At 39.4% G+C, this 21,226-nt stretch overlaps 1 protein-coding gene across 2 annotated transcripts in view; it reads left to right on the forward strand.

The window, feature by feature from the left end:
* The window catches only part of SLC39A10 (solute carrier family 39 member 10), a 108,758-nt gene that overhangs the window by 9,833 nt on the left and 77,699 nt on the right, over window positions 1-21,226 (forward strand). The window contains exon 1 of one of the 2 annotated variants that reach the window (XM_057419919.1): window positions 10,732-10,899. The exons of the other annotated variant lie outside the window; for it this stretch is intronic. The gene's annotated coding sequence lies outside the window, so the exon portion shown is untranslated. Of the gene's footprint in view, window positions 1-10,731; window positions 10,900-21,226 lie in introns of those variants that run through there. 2 annotated transcript variants of the gene reach the window in all.

Raw genomic sequence — 21,226 nt, forward strand, 5'->3', positions numbered from 1 at the left:
GACAATTAAAAAGGATAATGTGCAAATAAGAAGGGAAGATAACAGCTTGAAAATTCATTAAAGGAGAGGCTCAAGATTTTTTGATTTGCAGAACCCATTCAGTGTAAATTCTGCATCTTTCCCAGGATTTATGCTTGGAAATATTTAGACTTCGGGAAAGATCAGAGGTTTGTGCCTGTTTAACAGTATCACCTATGAGTCTGAATAGAAGGGAAAAACATGTAAAGCTGTGAATGGGAATTACTGCTGGGACACACTTAGGTGTTTTCATGCCACCGTAGGAACACAGAGATTATAAATCTGGGTCACTTTGTCTCTGGAAGAAACTCAAGAATTCATCCATAGACCTTGTTTTTTTCCAGCTGCTTTTCTCCAAAGGTATCTAAGTGAGATCTGTCAGCATAAATCCTTCCATGAAAGAGCAGCTTCTACATCCGTCCCCACACTATGCACACCCTTTTCAGTCTGCTTCATGGGAGGTGTCATGTCTGATGAGGGGAAGGAGCAGTGTCAGTTTTAGGGCTCCTGTGCATATTTCACAAACACCAAAATAACTCCTTCCTGTTGTGTAGATGTCTATGTTTCTCTGTGTCAGCTTAACTACAATATGATAGCACTAGTTGCTATTCATATGAAAAACTATTAAGGGCTATTCCAAGTGTATACTTCCATCTCTTTTGATACAGACCAGTTAATAGGATTTAGTAGAGTAAAATGAAAAGTTGAAATATACTTTCTATTAAAACAGACTCAAAGTCAAGAAAAAGCATTACAGTTTCTCAAACGAGCTATTTCAAGTTTGAGGGCATTTTCAGAATTGCATTTCAGACACAGAATGTCCAAATCTTAACTTTTTACACTGGTTTGTATTCAAAGGGATGTAGAAACTTTGAAATGTTTCCTATGATGGAAATCCTTTTCCTCCACTAGTTATACTTTAATCTGTTACTTCTCCTTCTGCTGCCCTCCCCCATTTCCCTCCCCCTAAAAAGAGGAATTAATAATGTTGATCTTTGAGGTACTTGTATAAAAATTAAAGGAACCTCAAGCTTTTATAATATAATGTGTATGTGTTCACTTTAAAGTCTGACCAAGTATCCATTGACATCAATGACTAGACCTCTTTTGGATAAGACTAGTCACTGATGAGATTGGATTATATTAGTCACTGAAATGAAGATGCTGTGTTGCCAAACTCTCTGCCAATATTATGGATCTTAGGTAAAGACCCCATTATTAGTTTGTGCTTGCACCAAGCTTTACAAATCACCACAGTATTATTCATTTTCAGTGGTATATTTTGTCTTTAATGTTCAGATCTCTTCACATTTCTCTCTTTTGTTATTAAGAGCTATGTGTAAAAATACTGTTAGTTCATAATCAAGCTGAAAAATTTATATATAGAAAAAATGAGTTGAAAAAAACAACCAAAATCTGTTTTTAACACATGAAACTTTATGATTCAAAAGAAAATGTCATAAATATAGAAACTTAAGTAATTTGCATAACTCAGACAAGAAATTTCTGTAACCTACTGCTTTTATCAGTATTATCAGTATTATGTTAAATGATCTTTTCCTCCATTTGCTTCAATGAGCCCTGATAACATTTGTCTGTCTTTCTGAGTTGAAATCATGTTAGCATGACAAACACTAGAAGAGGAATCTGCTGGGAATGATTTCTAAGGAGCTTGGTAGAGCAGTTTATAACGATACCTAATCCTAGAACTTTAGCTATGGCCTTTATTAACCAGGGAAATATTTCCAGTTATTAAAAAGATGAACTTCAAGCACCAAATTTTACTTGAAAGCACTAAAAATAAAACCAAAGCCAAAGAAAAGCAGGTTTGGGAAAAGGAAACAGGAAATCTGCTTATGGGGGAGAAAAAAGAAGCAAGTTTCCAAACCAGAGCTGAGTAATTATCTAAGGCCAAACTCTGGATGCCAAAACCAAGACAAAAACTCCCAATGTGACATGACAGGCTGTTCCCCAGAGGTCACATCACCAACAGTGCCACTGTGCCTTGTCAGTCATACAGCCTTCCTCATGGAGCACTGAAGTCAGGAGACATCAAGTGGATCAGAAACATTCTGTCCTGCATTCGCTGGCTGAGACAAATTTGTACACTATCATATATTTGCTGTGTTTGGTTGTTTGCCTTCTATCAAAAGAAAGATGTTCCAAAACTCTTTAGGGTACAGTACAAATGAATCCATACCCCATATGTTGCTATTTATATACACTTAGGGCACCCAGTGGACCTGGTTATGGAGCAGGTCCTTGTGTTCAGTTACTATTCTGCTCATAAACATTTAAGTGGAAACAACTAGATATTGCCATGTCTGCACTTAAATTGCTCGTTGTAATTTCACATCAGCTTCTATTCCAGTTCAGTTTTCTGTGCAAAATATCAGTATCTGCTCATGTATTTTGTGCAGACTGTGTAGCAAGAAGTTTAATGTAAAACATCTGCAGCAAGACAAGATGATCTCATAAACATTATTTCTTGCAGAGGTTCTGACTATAAACTACACTGAAGTATGTTTCCACTGCATCAGCACAATCCTACCTTTGCATTTACCTTTTATCATCCAAATGGAGAACAGAGGAAAATAAAACATACAGGGAAAAGTCAAATTTCCAGGCACATAATCAGTGTGCTCAGACAGAACCTGACAAAGCTCTGAAAATTATGTCCCTAATCTGTAAACCTATTCAGTAAACTGCATTAAATATCACTGCTGAGTATCTGTTTATGTGCCTAAATTCCCAGTAAGCCATATTGAAAATTGCTTTCTAATGTGGAATCACTAGAGCTTTTTGATAGCGAAAACTCTACACACAGGCTAAACTGTTCCAGAGTAATTCATGTAGTCAGCGATTTGCAATTTTCAGACCCTAATGGATACAGTAGACACTTAATGGATGTCTCCACTTCAGCAGCAGCATTGTGCTCCATCACATTACCCTGCAATAAAAGCAACAGCACACAACATAGTCTCTTAAAAAACAGTATAAATTACCCTTGGAGTTGAGATTTAACCTTGAAGGTTGGTATCCATACCCAAGTAATTTCTCTTCAATCATGCCTGTTAGGCATTTTCCAACGGATAGGAAAGTTGCTCAGTATCAGACATGTTTCAGCTCCAAAGGTACTTGCATACAGTCTCATCTGTGTATAAAATATAATAATGATGCAGCTTGCCATCAACACACAAATAGCTTTTGTCAGCAAACATGCTAATTACAAAAATTTGTGTTCCAAGACTTTCCGTGTTAGTTCTTTAATGGACTGAGCACATTAGCTGTATTCTCATTACCTCATTTTGGATATGAGGATGAATGCAAGTCCCAACACAGATTTCAGGCACTAAAGAGTGCAGATTATAAAGATTCACCTAATAGATGATAAATTTCACAAACAAAAGAGCCATTTTTATACAGGAAAATGCTCTGAATGGAGTATCTATTAAACACTTAATGCATGCCATTTGGAATTCAGTGGAGCACGTGGATCCCCTCTTACCTTGTGAGATTTTATTAATAAAATCTGGGCAGTTTGCATGATTTGTACCCTCCTATTTGATCTTTCTAGTTCAGAATGTTCAGCATCCTCAGTGGAACATAAGCAGGTGAGTTATATATTTGTTCTTCTTAGATGCCTATAAGAATTTTTCCCTTTTGTTATGATCAACTAAACTGGAGTAGGATTCAATTGATAAAACATACTCTTAACTCCAACTAACCTGTAATATGACAAATCAGAATACCAGAGCCACTGCTGTATACGCAAACATGACAAAACCTGACTGTCTAGTGACAAGTAGTTCATTGGCTTGTGTGACTTTAACCAAAGTAAATTAATTTTGGGGGGACAATTTAATAAGATTTTCCAAGCAAACTATAAGAAAAAAGCTACCCTGGCCTCTGCTGCTGAAGTAGCAAAAGGAATAAAAGTACTGTTTACCAAACAGGAAGTAAAATCGTGGGAAGAAGGCTCATTTTCAAACCTCGAAACTTGGCTTTATGTACATAAGTAAATTGAGGAACGCAGTACTGTTAGGTGCTGGTGAGTTCTCTTCTTTGGACTTTAGTAAATCCAGGGATTAAATAACAATAAAAGCCCATGGATGGCGGGACAGCCTTTGTTTCAGATGGTTATGCAGGAGAAGAAACACAGCCCTGTGGTACTGAGTTCAATCCCAACTCACACTGTAATCAACACTCCTGTACTTAGTGCCCAGGCAGAGCCTCACTTGACAAGGAGAGGTTCCTACATGCACAGGCATGGACACGTCAGTAGATCACAGGTATAATCACTGTGTCTTCAGTGGGGGGAGGAAAGAACTGTGAGAAAAAAAACTTGAGTCCAAAAACTGCCTAGAGCCTAAACACTGGCAATGACTTCTCTATTTAGGACTGAAAGGAAGGTAGGAAGTCCTATTATGTGCAGGGAAGGAAAAAGATGTTGAGGCTCACTGGTAAAGTGTACGAATTGAAAAGTACTAATTTAACGCATGAGTAGTAAATGGAATGATGGCATCTCTTCAAATGAATTCATAAATTAAGAGGTATTTCACATTAAGGGAATGTTTTTGTTGGTCATAAAGAAATTAAGAAAACTGAAAACCTCTGAGTAATACATTGTCATTGGATCCACGGGTTATTGCTGAGCACTTGTGTTAAATGAGGAAAATAACATCTACAAAGGTTTTGAGCTTAAAATGAAAACTGTAGCAAGTCATTCTCAAAGACAGTTTAGTTCTTGGCAGCTCTTCTAAGAACACATTGACTAATCTCTGCCCACATAAAAGAAGAGCCTATACTTAGTGCATTCAATAAATTGAAGGTTTGGATACTCTGAAAGGGTGCAGAGAACATGGGGAAAACGTAGACTTTCAAAATAGATTTTTAAAAGATCACAGGTATTTCCTTCTGTGCAGTTACTGTGCTCAATACAGTGAAACCTGGTTGAAATGCACTGCATATGGAAGTCAGATTAGGTGAGTCCTTCTGACCTCAAAATGGAGACGTAACAATTTTACGGGACTCAGTAACTTAGGCATCTGGCCAAAACAAGTTTTGTGAGAGTATTCCTTTGCATTATAGTTGTGTATTTAATGAGACTTCATACTTTTACTGTAAATTAGTATCTGAATCAAATGGCTTTATTTACCTGGCTGTTTCCCCATCTGCTTCTTGCTCTTTTTTTGCTTCACATTTCTCTTCCTTCATATCCTTTTTGCCAATTGTTTGTCCTTTTCCACTTTACTGTCCCCTACTACATACTTTTTTGAGTTTTTACTTGCATATCACAATTCCTGCTACTTTCTCTTCCTGCTTCTTTCTGTCATCATCATCAAAAAATAGATAATGTGGCACTTTGCTGCTTTGACTGCACCACTAAACACATTTTACAGCTGGGAGATTGACACAGGTAGTAAATAATTTGCTAGTTTACTGCCTTTAAATTATGTGTTAGTGCCAAAAAGAGAACAGAGATTTTCTGCATTACTAGACAAAGCCCTAACTTAACATTTTTATTCTCTTATACAAAACTGAAAGCACCTTAATCACAATTATAAATACAGCATCCTCTTTCAGAGATATACAGATTTCATCTGTGAGAAATCTGATAGAACAGTTTTCAAAAGGCCGTTCTCTCTTTCCCCATCTCTGTCTTCAAGGGGCAGTCACATTAGATACTCTGCCAGTGTTCAAGTTAGTCAGTAAGCACATCAGCACCACTGCCATTCAATAAAAGTTCTTTTACAAAACTACTACATTTCTAAACCCACTCCCACCTTTTTCGCACATCAGTTAAGTTTCATTTCTGTGGTTTTGTCCTCTGCATTAACTTGTCATGGCATGCCCCAAATTGTACATCAAACTGGCTTCCAGTACACTCTCTACAGAGGATGCAGAAAACACAGAAGTGTCTCACAGAACTCACTGATCATGCTGTGATTTATGAAGAAATAATGAAGAAACTGATTGGCATTAGTTTCAAAGCTTTGAATCAGGCCCTTGAAATTGGCTTGTACGATATTATAAGGTAGCAGATTTAAAGAATCCTTTAAGTTTGGGTTGTATTACAGAAGATCCTAAAAAGATCCTAGCTAGCTTTCTCATCTATTTTGTAGCAAATTAAATTATTGTTTATACATGTGACATTCTCACTACAGGATTAAATTCATAATTATTCATTGTACAGCAATTCAAAGTAGAAACACTCATGGAAAATACGAAGGCCCTAATCAAAACTATTTATAAATAATTGGTACTAAAGTAATTTTTCTGTAACAAGAATTTACCAGTGGGAAAAAGGAAACTCTCTAAAATATTTATAACACCATGATTAACTAGTTAAGCAAACAATAATTAATTTGCTTCTTTTGTAACATTTATTGCTAAGAATTAAAATTGCATGGATATTAAGCAGGGTCTTGGTTTATGGCAGTCACAGATTTTATAGTGCAGGAGAAACTGCCTTGTCTTTAATTTAAACTGTCATGGCATCCAACTTTTCACTTCAGCCTGCACAGGATCAGCATTTCCTTTTTTTGTATGCCTCTATGATTACAAAAAGAAAGTCATTTTATCTCACAAATGAGCATTAATTCATCTGAAAGCAATGGTTGAGGGTACACCTTGCTCACTAGCACAATTACTGACCTAGCCAGAATTAAATGAACTCTGCATTTAAACTAATATGATCTCAACAGCAATGAATAAGAGTACCTAAACAGCAATTTAAATGCATCCATTTCAGTGGAATGAGTACTATAAAAAAGCGACTTGGTATTAGAAATAATTTCCTGCCCAACTCAGCATCTTTATATTATCTCCTGTGCTTATTTACTTTTCATATCATTACCACTTTTGCTTTGCCAGATATGTTTTTTTAATTATAACATCAGTTTCTCTCAACCAAGAATTTTATTTTCCATATTTGCTTCTCATCTTAGAACTTTCAGAAATTAATGGGAATTTGGCATCAGTTGTTGAGGTGATGCTGAGGACTTTCTAGACATTCAGAACTAAAAATACACTTCCAGAAGAGGTAGTGGGAAGTAGTCCCACTGCCAAATATAGGTTCCTAATTCAGCTGGTGACACTGACCTGCACTAAGCCAGTAAGTCCATTCAAGGCACCTCTGAATTCAGTGGGCTTAGAAAGGTTTGGTTCACTATTGTCCTCTGTGCGTAATTTAGGCATTCTTTTTCTCTGGTGAAACACCTGTGTGCTGCTCATTAGGATTCTCTCTCTTTGATTTCAATGTGCATATAATGACTCCTAAAAAAAATTAGGTACCTTGTAAAACCTAAACGACAGTATTGTTAGAATTACATAATGCAGAGTGTAAATAAGTATTTCCCAGAATGGCATTCATAACACTTCTGCACTAAGAACTGACTTTTCAGAGAAGAGATCAGTTTAAGGCCAGATGAGGTAAGAAACATTTTACTCTTTTATAACCATTGTAGTCAATTCTGCCTTTTTTATACTCTGAGCAGTCAGAATTCGGTGATAAATGCAATCACTTTTTTTAGATGTTTAGCTTAACCTGTCATTTACTTTGTGTAAGATAGATTTCTTCATAGTTAGGATGGGACAGATGAGAACTGCCACAAGAGTAATTGCAGATTCAGAAAGCTGATGATAAAAAGACATTGTAGATGTGGTAAGTAATCCTACCATCTTCTCGGACCTGTGGAAGCCTCAGAGTAGCCCTGAAGGTGGACTGGAACACTGTATTCATTGTACCTATTTAGCCATCTCCTCTCCTGACCCTCCCCAGATCTCTTCCACCTAGAAATATCCATAAAGACTGTAGTAGGTATTTGTGCTGCTTTTGGCTGGGATAGAGTTAACTTTCTTCACAGTAACTAGTATGGGGCTGTGGTTTGGATTTGTATTGAAAACAGAGTTGATAACACAGGGATATTTTCATTACCGCTAAGCAATGATTACACAGAGTCAAGACCTTTTCTGCTCCTCACTCTACCCCACCAGCAAGCAAGCTGTTAGGAGAGGATACAGCCGGGACAGCTGACCCCCACTGACCAAAGGGATATCTCATACTGTATGGTGTCATGCTCAGCACATAGAGCTGGGGAAGAACAAGGAATGGGGGGATGTTCGGAGTGATGGCGTTTGCCTTCCCAAGTAACTATTAACATGTGCTGGAGCCCTGCTTGCCTGGAGATGGCTGAACACCTGCCTGCTGATGGGAAGTGGTGAATGAATTCACCTATTAATCTGTCTTTATCTCAACCCACGAGTTTTCTCACTTTTATCCTTCTGATTCTCTTCTTCATCCCACTGGGGGGGGGGGGGGGGAAGTGAGCAAATGTCTCTGTGGTACTCAGCTGCCCGCTGGAGTTAAACTAAGATGGTATCTTATCTGTTCTCCTCTGAATGAGGTGCCAATGGGCAAGTTGAAGCAGTGCCTTGAACCCAGTTCTGTAGTCAGTTATACCTGTATAAAGCCAGAAAAATTCTGCTTACAAGAATCTGACGGAATGCAGAACTTGATTAATTATTTTTCAATTCAAGTTAGGAGGACATGGCACAAATGTGACTTTCTAGGTTTCTGGAATAAAAGATGGCGAAGAAAGTTCAGCAACTATTTAAAAGCCCTCAGAAACAACAAATGCTGAAGGAAAATATTACTATAAAAGTGAAATGTATGGGGGACAAACTGGCCATCCTCAGACCTATTGCAGTACAGTTTGATGAGTATGCTGCTTATCATACAGTGCATATGTTCTCTCTTACGACATCCACTGGCCAGTGTCAGGATGAGAAAATACCCCTTCCTGGAGAAGAACTTGGTATCATGTGCTACAGGGCAGATGAGAGTTTTGTGCAGCTTCAGTTCAGGCTGCTGCTAGAGCAATGTGGAAATGAGGTCCTGAAAAATGCTGCTGTACATCCAGTATCAATGATATGCAAACTCGTGTTTGGTTTCTGTCATCAATCAGAGTGTAGCCTAAGCAGTTTTGAGAATAGCCAAATATGAGTGGGACTACTGAGACATTAAAATCACCCTTCTTAAAATAATTTTTATTAAAGAAATTAAATTTTTAATATAAATTAATGAAAATTAATTTAGATTAGCATAAGATCAATCAGATCAAAGTCTAACCCAGAGATTCTCTCTGGGAAGGCTTCCCCTGTGATTTCACTTCATGTTTAGGTCTGTTGAGCTATGCTAGAGAAATTGCATAACTGTATTTTGGACTTTACCAAGTGAACCACATTTCCTCTGTGGATGTGGATTTTATAAAGTTATTCACATACTTTGGACATCTTGATGAGAAGCCCAGATGCAGGGGCTAGTGTTCTTAGGCTATCTATAAATGTTGGCAGAGGGTGAGGGCTATTACAGGACGTGTTTCAGAATAACACCTAAATTAGCATTCATATTCCCTCTTTCTTTGTGCCTAACAAATTGCAATTTAGATGTCACAGTCCAATACTTAGGGAGGACAAAGTCAGCCTAATATTAACTTTCAGGGATGATCTAGGGACTAAAATCATAGAATCACAGAATCATAGAATAGTTGGTTTGGAAGGGGCCTTCAAAGGTCATCTAGTCCAACACCCCTGCAATGAGCAGGGACATCTCTAACTAGACCAGGTTGCTCAGAATCACATCCAACCTGCCCTCGAATGTCTCCGGGGATGGTGCATCCACCACTTCTCTGGTCAACGTGTGACAGTATTTTACCACTCTGATCCTCACATCCAGCCTGAATTTCCCCTCTTTTAGATTATAACCAGTATACCTTGTCCCATCCCAACAGGCCCTGCTAAAAAGTCTCTCCATTTTTCTTACAGGCACCTTTTAAGAACTGAAAGGCTGCAATAAGATCTCCCCAGAGACTTCTCCAGGATGAACAACCCCAACTCTCTCAGCCTTTCTTCGTAGGAGAGGTGCTCCAGCCCTCAGAGTGTGTTAATGGCAATACCTGTGTAAGCCTGTCTCATTTTATCCAGTATTGGGAAAGAGCCTACTATATTTCCTGGCACTGTGTGGTTTAATTGTATGTGTCTTTTTTTCCACTGATGCTTTCAAAATGAAGAATGTTATTTCCATACATCCTTACAGGCTATATGCCATTAATGAGTATCTAGGCTGTATATTTATTTCTGTGCATGATTTCACACTGGTTCTCTGAAGTCTTTACTTTTCAAGTCATTCCGTCTTCTCTTGCAAACGTGAATAAGAGCTTATTTGTTCCCAAAGATAAACAAACTCTGCAAGAAGTGCCTGTGCTAGTTTTTATACACTACTCTTGCTCTTCTAAGCACAGAAGTACTTCTTAAATAGAAGCGTTAAAGCAAAGTCAGGAAGGTGAATCAACTAGACAGATTTAGGATGAGATAAGTCAATGCTATTTCATGATCTTTTGCTTGCAAAGGGGAACAGCAGTTGTGCTTAAACACTGCTTTATCTGTGCTTTTGTAAGCATCACACGGCGCAGATGCCGGTGCGATATGGCTAGGTTTAGAATGCTTGTGCTTAAAAGACTTGTATCTTTAAGGCCAGTTCCTTATGTGGATTCTCTCCTAATTAAGAGCACCTGCAGAGGCCTGACCAGAACCTGTGGTTCAGCAGCAAACTGCCGAAGGGCTCCAAAAAAGGCAGAAACTTTGTGTTGTCTTTTAGCCTAAATTATAGCAGGGTTCAAGCCTGTGCCAAGCAGAGTAAAGCTGTATAATTTATGAGCTATGAGGGCAGCTCTGGGGCCCTCCGAGGTGATTTTTATCAGTGTAGTTGCATAAACAGTTCTACTTGACTTGAACGTTGCGAACGGGGAGCACTGGAAGGCCTGCTGTATAAAGGGGATCCAGCTTGTGCAAGTATCTGTGTAGCCCACGGATATTCAGGTAAGTGTGTTTGAATTCCTGTTCTTTTGTGAGCAATGGCTGAGGAAAACGTTAAGCTGAGCTCTCCTGCAGTGTGCTGGAGACGAAGCAAGGGCTGTATGTTGTACGCAAGGTGCAGTTTGAGGACAACAGTTTGGTTTTTGCTTTTAAAGTTTTAAGCCTGTTAGAGAGGATCTCTTCTACTTCGTTTGATTCATTGTCTGCCTTTTCTTTTGGAAGGTCAGTTGTGCCAAACCTCACTACTGGTGTAATGGGACTCCCCACAGTCATTCAAACTGTGCTCGACTGTAATGATGGGTTTGGGCCCTTGCTCTGTCTTGTGTTTTGAAGTAGTCTTATTCCTATGCACAAACAGGTGTAATTTAATTTAAGGACTGGTCCTTGAGTTCAGTGGAAAACTATTAGCTGTAGGCAGAACTTGTAAAGAATTACTTTATTTGCTTGCTATATATTACTAATGTAATTAGAGATAAAGCATGAAAGATGGTTTGTAATAAACTGAGAATGATTGTATAGGACAGAACTCAACCTCTTACATTTTTTCTGTCAGGGTTTGAGGGGCTTTGGGAGACTTAAATAATAAGCTGTTACTGCAGCTGCATGTTCTTCTCAGCAAACACTAGGCAGGAGGTGAGAATACCCTAAAAATATTAGCTAACTAGAAACAGAACCAATGCAACGTCCAGTTGACCCACCTCCAGAAACAACAGATAGGCTCCAGAAGCATCTGGCTTCTGTTTGTGTCTCAGAAGATTGTGTTTTTGTGGTGCAGAGGTTTTAAACCCCTCCTTGGGAAGGGTTTAAACTGTTATTTTGACTCTAATCATTACAGGAAAAGGGATGCCTTGAAAATCTGAGTGCTATGCTTCCCTATTGCGTATCTCCAGCAAAAAAAAATGAAATGTAAAATGACCTTAAAAGCCTTTGTTGGGATTGGTTCCTGATGGTTACTCTTAAAATGGCTGCAACAGTTGAAGTCTTAATTTAAATATATATGTGTATAAAAAAAGGAAAGACAGAAACCACTTTGAAGTTGCTCTATTTTTTATTTTCCTTGTAATTTTATGTGCTGACTGCTGCAGAGGGAGGGGTGGGGAGATAACATTTCAGGCTCAGCTCACAGCAGAGGGGGACGTTATTTAAAAGCTTTTCCTTGATGAAAAGCTGCAGCCCTGCCCTCATTAAGCACCCTCAGCTAACATGACTCTCTTGTGCTGCCCAGTTGTGTCCCATAAGTCTGGGATAAGAAGCACTTTTTGCTAAATGATTAAGAGGGAGACTTTCAGAACTGTTTTACAACATTATGTAAGAACTGAGTCAAGCTGTAGGTTGTCCTTGGACTTGAAACAACCCGGGCCACGGTTCCAGCCCAAACATGAGCTTGGTGCTCTCATCTTGGAGTTCTTCAAAATTTTAAGCCATTATGGTCTATGACTAAGCCTGCCGCTTAGATTGGCATAGTCTCAAAGGGAAGGTATTTCCCTGTATCTGGAAAAAAAGTGGATGCAGTCAATGGTCTTTTAGAGCAGACTGCAAGAGAACTATACAACAGCTAGAGGCGTCATGTGTAGTTCCTTTAATTTCTTCAGCATCATTATCCTTTTAATAGGTGTGTGTGTGCAAGTACCATAATTCTCCTTTCAGAAATCAAATACAAGACTAAATGCTTGACTAGTTCAGGCCAATGACTGTTACGGGATCTGCACTGTTCTTTTTGTATATTTAATGCAATGAGTTTGTTCTGTAATCAATATCAAAGTCATCTCTTGTAGAATCTGAGCATCAAGAAAAGTTAAAGTATCATTTGATTAAAAACTTTTAATATGTGAAGGATCCTATCTAATGTTGATATGGTTGTTCTTAGTGATTAAATAACAGCACAACTTCATACGAACAATACCCTCAAAATATACATTACAAGTGTATAAAACACGCATGGGTTTAGTTTCACTGGGCGATTATGCAGGTTGCAACATCCACTGTAGCTCATACTTCATTTTTGTTGTACCTTTCTTTTCATTGTGAGTCTGTTTAGCTTTGGAAAAAATATTATCAAAGTCATTTTGAAAGCTTCCCTTTCTCCTGGTCCCCAAGACTAAATCTGAGATTGATATTCTCCTTTGGTTGAAAGGAGAAACAGAAAGCTGTGCTTTTGAGCAATTTAATGCTCTATCAGACATGATTTGTCCCTAAAATAAGGTGTGCAAGTTATAATAGTTGAGGTGGTCACCCTGATTCTCACTGTGAACAATTACAGGATACTGGTCAGATGAACCAGGCAGCATTCTCCTTAGATATTTGAAGGTATGTTGCTACCTGTAGTGGATTTTTTTTGTAATACCTCATGGGATGTCTCCCAGAAATAAAAGAATGTGGAATCTGATTCTTCTAATCTTTTTTTCCTACGTTGTCCATGTTTAGCAATCTGACAGGTAACGATATATTGTGTATAGGCTTTGTTGCTCTGTGTAGGTCTTCATGAACTATTTGTTCTTAGTCAGATTACTGAGTGAAATGGTTCTTGTCATCGGTCTGAACAGCGGAAGTCTGCCAAAATCCCTCACTTCCTTCAAAAGCTTCTGTTGGAGATCCTTTGTTTTGTCTTAATGCTGGGGGCACTGTGTGCATCTTGTTGGTCCTTGTATTGCTCCGACTCCTCCAGATCAGACAGAAGAAATAGCTCACCAAACTGAATAAACAAGCTCAGAAACACTAAGCAGAATTCACACTGGGATATGTACTATAGAGAATATGCATTCTGCAATGTGAATGATGGATAGCACTTACATGAGAAGGTAATACCCAAGTGCAGTGTGTTGGTGAATAGAGAGGTAAACCCACCCTGGAACAAAGCAGTGCATGGTGGGGCAGCCGCTGAAAGAATGCTGATGGCAGACATCAGGAATGTATCTTCACACCAACAAAACCCCTGCAAGTGAAAGTAATACCATGACCTAAGAGGCCAAGAAGTCATGCTGAAAAGATATAAATCTGGAAATCAACCTAAATCAGCCTGCACTTTGAGTGAGGAAGGGCAGCAGGCTTGGGAAGTGTGAGCATTGTGCACTTTGTGCTCCTTGTGCAGTAAGGCCTTCAGGGAAGGGAATCACTTTCAGTGATGGTGGAAGATTACTCAATAATAATCATGTGAAGCTTTAGCAGTCAGTGTGCAACACCTTGCAAATTGTCCAGCTGTGCTCCAGTCAGTGCTAATGCCATCACAGATGGGAACACGCAGGGAGTGCCTGCTGCTGACTGGGCAGCTGCCTCTGCAAGCAAAAGGGAAATCTTAATCGGTGGATGAATGGGATTATACATGTTCCCATCATCAAAACCTGGCCAAAAAAAAAGGGGCAGGAAGTATCTGAGGATATGGAGGGAGGCAAACTTTTCCAACCCAAACCATTCTATGATGTTGCATCGAAACAGCATGTTTAAAGAGCAAGGGTAAAATGGGTGTTGTCAGGCAGGGACATACCTGCGTAAGGTATGGACTGTGCAGCGTGAGGAGGCACAGTTTCACACAGCACTGTGTAGTTTGGGGGTTTCTTCAAAAGAAAACATTAGACAGCTCCCTCCTGGGTAACTTGAGTTAAAGAGAGAGGAAAATGGTGCCACCAGGACTAAAATGAAACAAATCCAAAGTGTGGGTTCTGGCTGTGCACACTGAACTCCCAGTAAGCCAGAAAGAAAATATGGTTCAGGTTGGCAAAATCTTTTAGAGGACAGGGATTACTGTGCTGTTATAATTGACTTCAAATGGAGTTTGGTTGATTGTAATGAAAAAACTAGGAAAACTGGGAAAATCTAACTATATCCTCTGTAAGACTTCTGTCATACTCAAGACAAATATTTCAATTTTGATTAAAATCTATAGATTCCTTCCCTCCTTTACTTAGGCACCTATTTTATAAAGCTGCTACAACCCTTTTTCTTAATCTGTGTAGAAGTCTAACCCTGCAAACTTGCTAGAGAATTGCTTTACCCGCTTTCCCTTTCAGCTAAATCCTAGAATTACATGTGCATGAAGCAGCTTGTGTGTTTTACAGCAGAGCCATACCATGCTGAACTTTAATCTCACAAACTCTTTGGTACTGCCAGTCTTGTCTTCCTTGGATGTTTCCATTGACGAGCATTGCTTATTCACAGTAAGATTCAGCACAGTTCAGCCAGAGCTGCTCTAGTTTTGATCCATTATGCAACAAGAAATGTCAGTGCACTTCCCTAAATGTTAGCTTTGATTTATGATTTCTTTTAATATGTGCTAATTTTGGGGCTACTTGGCAGTAACGCATGGCTTGAAAAAGAGCATTAGTGACTCAAATGTTGTTGCCAGGTTTCTGTGGCTTACATTTGCCCATACCCGGCATTAAGCAATTAATCTCAAGGTCTTAAGCACGGCAAAACAAAGCAAGCTCTCAGATGTGGCTTACTGTCAGTTTCAGAACGCTTTCCTTGGCAAGGAGGAATCTGAAAGAAAGAAAAACAATATTTATAAACAATAACTCTATGACAAAATGCTTCTGTAAGCAGAAACTAAACTTAGCAAGAGTTTTCCCTGTTTGCTGGGTATTTTGAAGCACAGGTAAACTGTTTGGCAGATCAAATGACAGATGTTGTATAAGTTGTCTACAGTGCTATACATACATTTTTATAACATCCTCCTGAAAACTATGTTTATTTTTTTCTTTTAAATCTTTTTCTTCATTTGAGGTTGTTAGACACAGCTCAGGTGAAAAGTTGTCTTTGAAATGGGTGACAGGTGTTGTACAGATGAATTAAATTGCTTGGAGCAAATGTTGAGTCAACAGCGGCTATACAGCATATGGCTATCCACACTTAAAGTCGATTCTCCTTTAGTGGGTACAGATAGCCACACATCACCTTCAACACTGGGAACATCTAATGAGCCGTATCATGCTGCATAGCTAAAGCACTTTATTGACTTGGGTTTTTCATGCTACAAAATGGGACAAACTCACTGGAAAACAATAAAGACCACAGGATTTTATTTCTTTCTTTCCCTTGCTCTTCACCATCTTAATATGTTGCACGTTTTCTAGTTATGTTAAGCCAGAATAAACCAACTACAGACCCATGTTCAAAGTGCTGGGTGACACAGGACAGTAACTACTTCCATATCTGGGGCAGGCATGAGCTTTCCACCACTGCTGCATGACTTGCCTAGCTTGTTTAAAGCCAGGCTAAACTGTGGGTCTCCATAGTTCCTGGGTCCATTGACTAACTGTGCACTGTGCTGAGCTCTGGCACTGAGGACACAAGTGTGTGCGCATGCTGAGGAATGAGTGAAGAGCTGCTTAATCCTGACAAGCCTTTGAACTGCTTATTGCTGGTTGGAGCTGGCCTGGAGCCTGATTGCACATGGGTGACTGGCACTTGGGACACAGCACCTCTCACCTGGGACACATAAACCAGATAAATGGTTAAGGATGGCTCATGTAGTCAGGTTCCAGCCTCAGCTACAAATCACTGCCCTTTGGCTGCAGTGTGTGCCAGCTGTCTGTGCTCTAGCCTCAAATCAGTCAAACAGCTCAGCTGTGACCATGGGTGGACTGGGTTGGAGCACATCAGACTGCCTCCATGAGGAGCAGCCGATGCTGCAGCCCCTGCCTTTTAGCTGAAAGTTGCACTTCTTCAGCAATGGTTAAAGGCAATGGCAGCCACTCAGGAAACAACCTCATCTCTTCCATGTTTGCTGCTGAAATAAGTCTTTTCAGCCTTCATTTTGAGTGCTTTTAGGCTTCCTCCCCTTCTTTAGTGAAATCCCAGAATTCTTCCTCAGGCCATGATAGGCATGAAGTGTGAACGCTGCAAATCTTCATGAGCCAAACTGCATCAGCGTCAAGTGGGTTCTTCTAATGGGTCAAGATGATAAAGAGCATGTAGAAGCTTACAGATAGACAGGTCAATAATTGCAAAATTGCAAGGCTGGGTAGCCAGACAACTGCTCTGGAAAAGCAACTCTCTCTGCTTGATGTCATATCCTGAGACCCAGGATAAACTGTGTTTGGGTTGATGGCAACATATAAAACAGAGGGTATTTAAACCACCAAATTACTCGAACAAAGATTTTGATGATGCTGGTTGCTTTAAAAGTATAGCTGTATCTTCAGCGTAAGTATAAACCAGCTCTAATATTTCTTGTTCTCATCTGCCTAGGTACATATTCTGACTTCATGGGGGATCCGGAGGGTTTTTTCTTCTGGGAAATGGGTGGGAGTTAGGGAAAAATGTTTGAACTATATACTGTTGTTACTGAAAGTGTCTTAATAATGATAGTTCAGAGAAAGCTTAGCAGAGCGTTAGCAAAAGCATAAAACAGGTAAAAATGGCTTTTGCAGAGAATGTGGGTTTCTTGTCATGAGGTCTTGCATGGGGAAATCAAGCAGACTGAGAGGAAACAAACATTTGCCAAATACTTTTAGTATTTCTGACAGGTGTGCAGGAGGAACATAATCTCTACTATAGCTTTTGAAAGCTTTATCAGAATGCAAAGCTAAGGACCTAAAATAAGCAAGCTTTCTAGGGTTGTTGTCTCATTTTCCCCTGACAGCTTTGGACATGTCTGCTTTCAGCCAAATTTGACAGGCAGGTTTTTAAGGATAGTGAAGTTCACCAAAGCTTCATGACAGCTGTTGTATGAGCAGCGAAGAGAGTTCCTATAGCAAGTGCTAGAGGAATTGCCCATGCTGGTCCTGCTAAGATTGGAGACTTGCAGCAGCATCCTTCCCCAATAACGATGGTGTGGCTCAAGAAGCATGGGGAAGTAGAATAGGACAAGTAAGAGTGTGGGTCTGAGGGTAAGAGTATGGCTTCTGTTTCTCCAACAGAATTGTTCTGTGCTGCTAATGAAGTAATTTTATACCAGCTTTTCATAACAGCTCACTAATGTACCCTGTAAATGCCCCAATTAACATGTTGGAAGCTGTGAGGATCTGGGGCTGTTACTAAGGGGAATTCCTAGCTGGAGACAAGTCTTCTCTCCAAAAAGCAAGCAATATACTTGTTCTGCTGGGAAAAGAGCTGTCCTCCTAACTCAGCTGCTACTATTTACAAAGCAGAAACACCACTTTACTCCTCCTGTATGAAGCAGTGAACCCTGCTTTCTTACACACTGCCTGCAACACCACCTTCCTACTTACTAGATGTAACCCAAACAAAGGTCAGCTTTGTTGTTCCCCAGAAGCCCTTCACTTATCTTCATGTTACCTATTGTCATCATCCCATTCATTTTAAACAGTTGCTCTCTGTCGTTAGCTATTTTTATCCCCTTTAGGGATTCTATCTGTCCTACACTTGTAGGGCCATTTCCTATTCTCATGAGCCCTGGGAGTCCTTTATTGCTTTCCATGTAACTGTTTACAAGCTACTTTTGAGGGTCCAGCTAAAAGGGCTCAAGGCCGAATCCAAAATTAACTAAATATATCTGTTCCACAGGGAAGCATATTTACTGATAAGGCCATCAAATTACAGGAAAAAATAAAGATGTAGAACATGAGTCCTGTACAGCCAAGAGCAATTAATAATATTCAAGCAATGGCTAAACCAGATGGGTAACAAAACAAGGTTGAATATGGCCAGGAAAAAAAAAATTACAATACAGCAAACTACTTTAAGTATTGCTGTTCAGGCAGCCTTGTCATGCCTCTTACATAGGGAACTGAAATGTAGCCTGTGTTTTTGCCTGCTGCCCAAAAGGCATTATTATTGTGGGGGGTCCTTCAAGGCAGAAAGCCAGCACTGTTGATGATGTTCTAGCAAACCTACAATGATGGTGGGTACCTGCTACAGTCAAGGAAGGACAGGATAGCTGGTTCAGGAGTCCTTAAAACCTCCCCAAGCATGGAGATCCTGCAGTCCCTTTGGATAACTTCTAGCTCTGTACAGCTACTATCCTTGTGAAGCTTTTGTTAATAGCTTGCAGGGTCTTGCAGACCTTTCCTTGGCTGTTTCATCTGATCCCTCTTCAAAATTCTTTCTGGCCTCCTACCTTAAACCTGAAAGTCTTTTTCCTCCTCTTCCTGAATGTCCATAGAAAGACAATCTTTTGAAAGTTTAGGAAAAACTGAGAGGTTGCTCCTGCTTTCAGTGGCTGCCCTGGTCCAATGTTAGCATCACTAGGAAAGTCTAGCTTTGCCTCTTGAACTAGGGATACACTTTCTAGGCTGAAGAACTATGTGCTAGGATTTACAAGGAACCTGGACATAATCATCAAGTGTAAACCTACACCACTGTCAGACACTAAAACGCTGGGGAGGGGTCTCCATGTGGCACTTGTATATAAGTCGAAAGCTTATAATTTAGCTGAACTCTGAGGGATTTCATCCCCGCTGTCCTTGGAACAACACAGGATCCCTCCCTGACGTGTTCCTCTCATTCTGTTTCCATAGTCTGCTGCGTGAGGCATAGGAAAAAATGTTACCATGATTCTTGCTGAATTGATAGAGCTTTCCACACACATACGTTTTAAAAAAGGGGCACAAAAAAGAAACCCCACCAACCTCATCCATGCACTGGGCATGAAATATTTAAGCCCAAATGATATGCAATTGGTATATCTTACATGAAAGAAGTGATGAGCAAGTATATTAATATGTATTAATGTTACAAGCTTGGCCATTAACCCATTCAGGTTAAACTTTATCTGTTATGTTCTCTTACCTGTTATGAGACTGGTTAAGTTAGAAAGACAAACGAGATTTGATTCTTCGAGGGTTTAAATCTTAACATCTGAGGTGCAGGATGCTTTTAGTACATGTTGGAAAACATTATAAACCACTATCTGCTTCTCTGTAATTTCACGTCACATGTAATTAATCTCATGAAATAGTAATAATAAGATTTTCTTTTAAGTGTTAAGCTTGAACTCAGTCTCAATGTTGGAAGCCAAGATATTTCTCCATTCTGGTTCATTGTCAATAATAAAATGTATGTAGGCCAAACTGTATTTTCATTGACAACTGCATAATCTTATGGAGTTGCTGCTGGCTGAAAATAAGTAATTATCCCCCCAGCCTTCATTTTTCTTTTGGTGTTTGTTTTTGTTTGTTTGTTCTAATGAAGAACAAGGAAAAAGCAACTCTTCAGCATATACTTGGCTGGACCTGAAAAACTAACAATAAAACCAGCAAAACTCCTGTGTTAGTAAAGGAAGCTATTTATCTACCAGGATATAGAATTCATCAAACACATGAGCTGAAGATAACAGTGGAAGAAAGTAAGATGGAATACCAGACACTCTGAAATGTGATATTGCTATTGACTGGTGTTGTTGGAAATGCCTACACGAAATGGTGTAAAGGTAGTGGAGATGGTCAGCAACTAGGCATTAGTAAGGTCTAATCTCTTCATGTTTCAGAATTGATAGCATAAAGGCCAGGAACTCCACTGGAAGTAATGTACTAGCTATATTTTTCTTTGTAGGTAAATCAATAAACAACCGGATTTTTCCTAATAAACTCTCCAAAGGTAATCCTACTGGTCTGCGTACTTACACTGTGCACAGTAACAGCAAGACTCAAGAAGGTCAATGTGCCTCGTGTAGATTTCAAACCAGTTATGATTTGTGTTGCTCAAAGAACACAACTTCTTATACAGCCTGTCAAATCAAGAGATTACAAAATCTCTAACCATAGTTTAGGAGGTAAACTTTCATCTGTAGGAATGAAAACAGGACATAAACTAGCACACATTCTGCAGCACAAAATGTGTTTACAGTAAAGACCCCTGTGGAAAAGTACACAGCTTTGGGCTAGAGGAAGTTTGATAGATGGAGCAATTAGTTTCCCTTTCTCTTGCCAGTTTCTCTGTAGGGGGGGAAAGCTTTGAGTGGTTATATCAGAGGTATGCACTGGGGAGGAGAGGAGATGTGACAGAGACGTTTATTGTAAGAACTGAGTGTAGTTATGTTTGTTAATCTCTAGCAGTACACTATCTCTATGTGTTGTATTCAAATATTTATTAATATTTTACAACTGATCCACAGATGTTTGGTTTAAAATTGGCTTAAGGAAATTAGGGGCTGGAGTCAAAAAGCTTCCAATTCACAAGTTTTAAGAAAATAATGGATATTGGAGAATGAAGACAAAATTAGGCCAGTACAATAGGGAGTACAGAAATCTCAGCACACAAACAACACTCTAGGAATGTCATGCAGAGCATGAAATTACCTTAAACTGTTAGGGCTCTCTGCTGGAGTGAAGTAATGGAAATGGACCTGAGAGATGTAGTTGACCTCCTTGACCTGCAGGTGGTTTAGCCTTGCTACTACTTCAGCTAGTTGTGATCTGGTGACATGAAACTTGCA

Source organism: Pezoporus wallicus, unplaced genomic scaffold (genome assembly GCF_028554395.1).
Source record: "Pezoporus wallicus isolate ANWC-B61680 ecotype Strahan unplaced genomic scaffold, APGP_CSIRO_Pwel_v1 contig_4710, whole genome shotgun sequence".
Lineage (NCBI taxonomy): Eukaryota > Metazoa > Chordata > Aves > Psittaciformes > Psittacidae > Pezoporus > Pezoporus wallicus.